Raw genomic sequence first — 5,818 nt, forward strand, 5'->3', positions numbered from 1 at the left:
ATGTATGTTTTGTGACAAACACTCAGACACTTTCGCTCTCCTTGCACACACCAATTTTTGTCATCATGTGTCTCATTGTTTTTCAGTGCGCTTTATTACAGATGCGAAAGTTGGATAGTTTTGTCTTCTGTCAACTCCGGTATTGTACAACCACATATGCTAATGTGAACAATAGAATAACACTAAAATAAACGTAATAAAATGACTAACAAGTGGAGCCTATAAGGAGTCATTAACACACCTCTTGGCAAAGCAAATGTGTGGTACAGCAAAGCATTCAGACCATGATTCTGCTAGCTAAAACTGCAGGACAGGGCGTTTTGTTAAATTGCAAACCTGCTAAACAATAAATCAGAAGCACAAACTAACCATTTCTGTATAAAAGTAAAAATGCAATAAAAAGCATATAGAAAGGATAAAGCCTATAGAGGTATGAATTCCTGCATTTCATTAAAGACAATCACACACAGCATGAAACATTAGCAGGACTCACAGCAGACACATGATGCTCAGCTGCCCAGATTTCTGAATGACACCATGAGGAGTTTGTTCAGCAAACAAACAAGAGGTTGTTTTTGTGTGGGGCTTTTTTTTGTTTGGTTGTTTGTTTGTTTTTTAAATGTATGGTGGTAGTGTTGTTGAGGGGATAGTAGTGATTACAGGTAGGATTAGTTGGCCTTTTACAGGGCACAGTGTGGATTTTACCAGAGTCGCATCCTGAGTTCACTCTGACCTCTTCAATGAGCGTGCCACCAACTGCAACACAGGCCTCCATTCACTTTCACACTGAAAAACCTGGAAGAAAATTTAAAGGGTATATACACACACATATATACATATATATACACATACAGTGGCTTGCAAAAGTATTCAGCCCCCTTGAACTTCTCCACATTTTGTCACATTACAGCCACAAACATGAATCAATTTTATTGGAATTCCATGTGAAAGACCAATACAAAGTGGTGTACACTTGAGAAGTAGAAGGAAAATCATACATGATTCCAAACATTTTTTACAAATAAATAACTGAAAAGTTGGGTGTGCGTAGTTATTCAGCCCCCTTTGGTCTGAGTGCAGTCAGTTGCCCATAGACATTGCCTGATGAGTGCTAATGACTAAATAGAGTGCACCTGTGTGTAATCTAATGTCAGTACAAATACAGCTGCTCTGTGACGGCCTCAGAAGTTGTCTAAGAGAGTATTGGGAGCAACAACACCATGAAGTCCAAAGAACACACCAGACAGGTCAGGGATAAAGTTATTGAGAAATTTAAAGCAGGCTTAGGCTACAAAAAGATTTCCCAAGCCTTGAACAGCCCACGGAGCACTGTTGAAGCGATCATTCAGAAATGGAAGGAGTATGGCACAACTGTAAACCTACCAAGACAAGGCCGTCCACCTAAACTCACAGGCCGAACAAGGAGAGCGCTGATCAGAAATGCAGCCAAGAGGCCCATGGTGACTCTGGACGAGCTGGAGAGATCTACAGCTCAGGTGGGGGAATCTGTCCATAGGACAACTATTAGTCGTGCACTGCACAAAGCCGGCCTTTATGGAAGAGTGGCAAGAAGAAAGCCATTGTTAACAGAAAACCATAAGAAGTCCCGTTTGCAGTTTGCCACAAGCCATGTGGGGGACACAGCAAACATGTGGAAGAAGGTGCTCTGGTCAGATGAGACCAAAATGGAACTGTTTGGCCAAAATGCAAAACGCTATGTGTGGCGGAAAAATAACACTGCACATCACTCTGAACACACCATCCCCACTGTCATTTATGGTGATGGCAGCATCATGCTCTGGGGGTGCTTCTCTTCAGCAGGGACAGGGAAGCTGGTCAGAGCTGATGGGAAGATGGATGGAGCCAAATAGAGGGCAATCTTGGAAGAAAACCTCTTGGAGTCTGCAAAAGACTTGAGACTGGGGCGGAGGTTCACCTTCCAGCAGGACAACGACCCTAAACATAAAGCCAGGGCAACAATGGAATGGTTTAAAACAAAACACATCCATGTGTTAGAATGGCCCAGTCAAAGTCCAGATCTAAATCCAATCGAGAATCTGTGGCAAGATCTGAAAACTGCTGTTCACAAACGCTGTCCATCTAATCTGACTGAGCAGGAGCTGTTTTGCAAAGAAGAATTGGCAAGGATTTCAGTCTCTAGATGTGCAAAGCTGGTAGAGACATACCCTAAAAGACTGGCAGCTGTAATTGCAGCAAAAGGTGGTTCTACAAAGTATTGACTCAGGGGGCTGAATAATTACACACCCCACTTTTCAGTTATTTATTTGTAAAAAATGTTTGGAATCATGTATGATTTTCGCAGAAAGGCGCGACAAAGAAGGTGCATAAGAAATACAGCAAGCTGTCCATACCTGAGGCCTTGTAAACTGCCAAGCAAAGACTCACAGCCTTGGCCAGCCGCTTGAGGAGGTACACCAGAGAGATAGAAGGCAGGAGAATAAACCAGCTGTTCTCCACAGAACCAGCAAAGGTGTACTCTCAGTGGCAAGGGAACAATAAGAGAACAGCACCACCAAGGCTGGGGACGGAGCAATACTGGAAGAGCATATGGGAGAAGGACGCAACCCATAATGGCAATGCTCAGTGGCTAGTGGATCTGAGGGCAGACCATAGCGACCTCCCTGAACAGGGTCCGGTAACCACCAAAGTGGCAGACATCCAAGAAAGGGTCTCCAGTATGAAGAGTTGGACAGCACCAGGGCCCGACATGGTTCACGCCTACTGGCTGAAGAAGCTGACTGCACTCCACGAGCGTCTGGCAGCACAAATGAACCAGCTGCTAGTTAACAAGAGACACCCGGAATGGTTAACCGAAGGTCGGACGGTCCTGATCCCCAAGGACCCCAAGAAGGGACCGGTCCCATCCAACTACCGACCAATAACCTGCCTCAGTACTACATGGAAGCTCCTGTCAGGCATCATATCGGCTAAGATGAACAGGCACATGGGTCAATACATGAGCGGGGCACAGAAAGGGATTGGCAAGAATACCAGAGGCGCAAAACACCAGCTACTGGTAGACAGAACAGTCAGCCGAGACTGCAAGACCAGACTGACCAACCTGTGCACAGCCTGGATTGATTACAAGAAGGCCTATGACTCAATGCCCCACAGCTGGATACTGGAATGCCTAGAATTGTACAAGATCAACAGGACCCTAAGAGCCTTCATCAGGAACTCAATGGGGATGTGGCGTACAACACTAGAGGCCAACTCCAAGCCCATAGCACAAGTCACCATCAAGTGCGGGATCTACCAAGGAGATGCTCTGTCTCCACTGCTGTTCTGCATAGGCCTCAGTGAGATCATTAACAAGACTGGCTACGGATACAGACTACGAAACGGAGCGGTTGTCAGCCACCTCCTGTACATGGATGACATCAAGCTGTATGCCAAGAGTGAACGAGACATCGATTCACTGATACACACTACCAGGCTATACAGCAATGACATTGGAATGTCATTCGGACTGGAGAAGTGTAGTCGGATGGTAACAAAGAGAGGGAAGGTAGTCAGAACTGAGGGGATCGAACTACCAGAAGGCAACATTGCAGACATAGAGGACAGTTACAAGTACCTGGGGATCCCGCACGCGAATGGGAACCATGAAGAGGCCGCTAGGAAAGCTGCAACCACCAAGTACCTGCAGAGGGTCAGGCAAGTCCTGAGGAGTCAGCTGAACGGTAAGAACAAGATCCGGGCCATCAACACCTACGCCCTGCCCGTGATCAGGTACCCTGCTGGGGTAATAGGCTGGCCAAAGGAGGAGATAGAAGCCACTGACATAAAGACAAGAAAGCTCCTGACCATGCATGGAGGGTTTCACCCCAAGTCCAGCACCCTGAGGCTGTACGCTAAGCGGAAGGAAGGAGGCCGGGGACTGGTGAGTGTCAGCACCACAGTCCAGGATGAGACAACGAACATCCAAGAATACGTTGGGAAGATGGCCCCAACTGACCGAGTGCTCAGTGAATACCTCAGGCAGCAGAAACCCAAGAAAGAGGAGGGAGACGCGGAACCATCATGGAAGGACAGGCCCCTGCACGGTATGTACCACCGGCAGATAGAGGAGGTGGCTGATATCCAGAAATCCTACCAGTGGCTGGACAAAGCTGGACTGAAAGACAGCACAGAGGCACTAATCATGGCAGCACAAGAACAAGCTCTGAGTACAAGATCCATAGAGGCTGGGGTCTATCACACCAGGCAAGACCCCAGGTGCAGGCTGTGTAAAGATGCCCCTGAGACAATCCAGCACATAACAGCAGGGTGCAAGATGCTAGCAGGCAAGGCATACATGGAGCGCCATAACCAAGTGGCCAGCATAGTGTACAGGAACATCTGTGCCGAGTATAACCTGGAAGTCCCGAGGTCAAAATGGGAGATGCCCCCAAGGGTGGTGGAGAATGACCGAGCTAAGATCCTGTGGGACTTCCAGATATAGACGGACAAAATGGTGGTGGCTAACCAACCGGACATAGTGGTGGTAGACAAACAGAAGAAGACGGCCGTAGTGATCGATGTAGCGGTTCCAAATGACAGCAATATCAGGAAGAAGGAACACGAGAAGCTGGAGAAATACCAAGGGCTCAGAGAAGAACTGGAGAGGATGTGGAGGGTGAAGGTAACGGTGGTCCCCGTGGTAATCGGAGCACTAGGTGCGGTGACTCCCAAGCTAGGCGAGTGGCTCCAGCAGATCCCGGGAACAACATCGGAGATCTCTGTCCAGAAAAGCGCAGTCCTGGGAACAGCTAAGATACTGCGCAGGACCCTCAAGCTCCCAGGCCTCTGGTAGAGGACCCAAGCTTGAAGGATAAACCGCCCGCAGGGGCAAAATGGGTGTTTTTTATATGCCCCCTCTCTCTCTCTCTCTATATATATATATACATATATATACACACATATATATATATATATATATATATATATATATATATATATATATATATATATACGTCTATGTGTGTATATATAAAAAACAAAGAAAACCACAATTCAAATTCACCTGAAATGCACTTCAGTGGCATACACTACCCACTAGTATCTGGCAAGACAAATCAACACTGCTCCCACAAACAACCAAAAACATACCACCAGGCTTTCCTTTTCCTTCGCCTCTGTTTCACACCCTGGAAGACACAACCAGCTACAACCTGATGAACCCTTCAAGTAGACCTCACCTAGCCTTTATAGTGTCTCAGATAATTGTTGAATGAGCCCAGGTGCTTACTTGGGGCAACAAGAGGCAGCTGGGTCCTGGAGCGAGAGCACAGACCACAGAACTGCATCTTTTAATGACGGTTCTATACTACAACACCTACAACCCCCCCCAAATAAACCCCCCACAAAAGTTCAACAACTGAACCAGTGCATTGTAAGTCAAAATGAACCATACACCTTCTCACTATACACCATAGCAGGGATTTTGAAAACCTAAGGCAGGCGTGGGGAATTCCAGGCCTCAAGGGCCGGTGTCCTACAGGTTTTAGATGTCTCCTTGATCCAACACAGCAATTTAAATGGATAAATTACCTCCTCATCATGTCTTGAAGAGGCCTTGTAATGAACTAATCATTTGATTCAAGTGTGTTGACCCAGTGTGATATCGAAAACCTGCAGGACACCGGCACTAGAGGCCTGGGGTTCCCCACCCCCAGCCCAAGGGAACTTTGAGGTACCTTTCAAGTACCATTCAAGCTCACTGAAACTCTGCAATCTGGGAGTGCCAAAGAAGTGTTCCATGTGGGATTTATCAGCTCTTGGAGTCAACATGTGTGGGACACCAAGGAACATTAGT

Source organism: Oreochromis niloticus, linkage group LG23 (genome assembly GCF_001858045.2).
Source record: "Oreochromis niloticus isolate F11D_XX linkage group LG23, O_niloticus_UMD_NMBU, whole genome shotgun sequence".
Lineage (NCBI taxonomy): Eukaryota > Metazoa > Chordata > Actinopteri > Cichliformes > Cichlidae > Oreochromis > Oreochromis niloticus.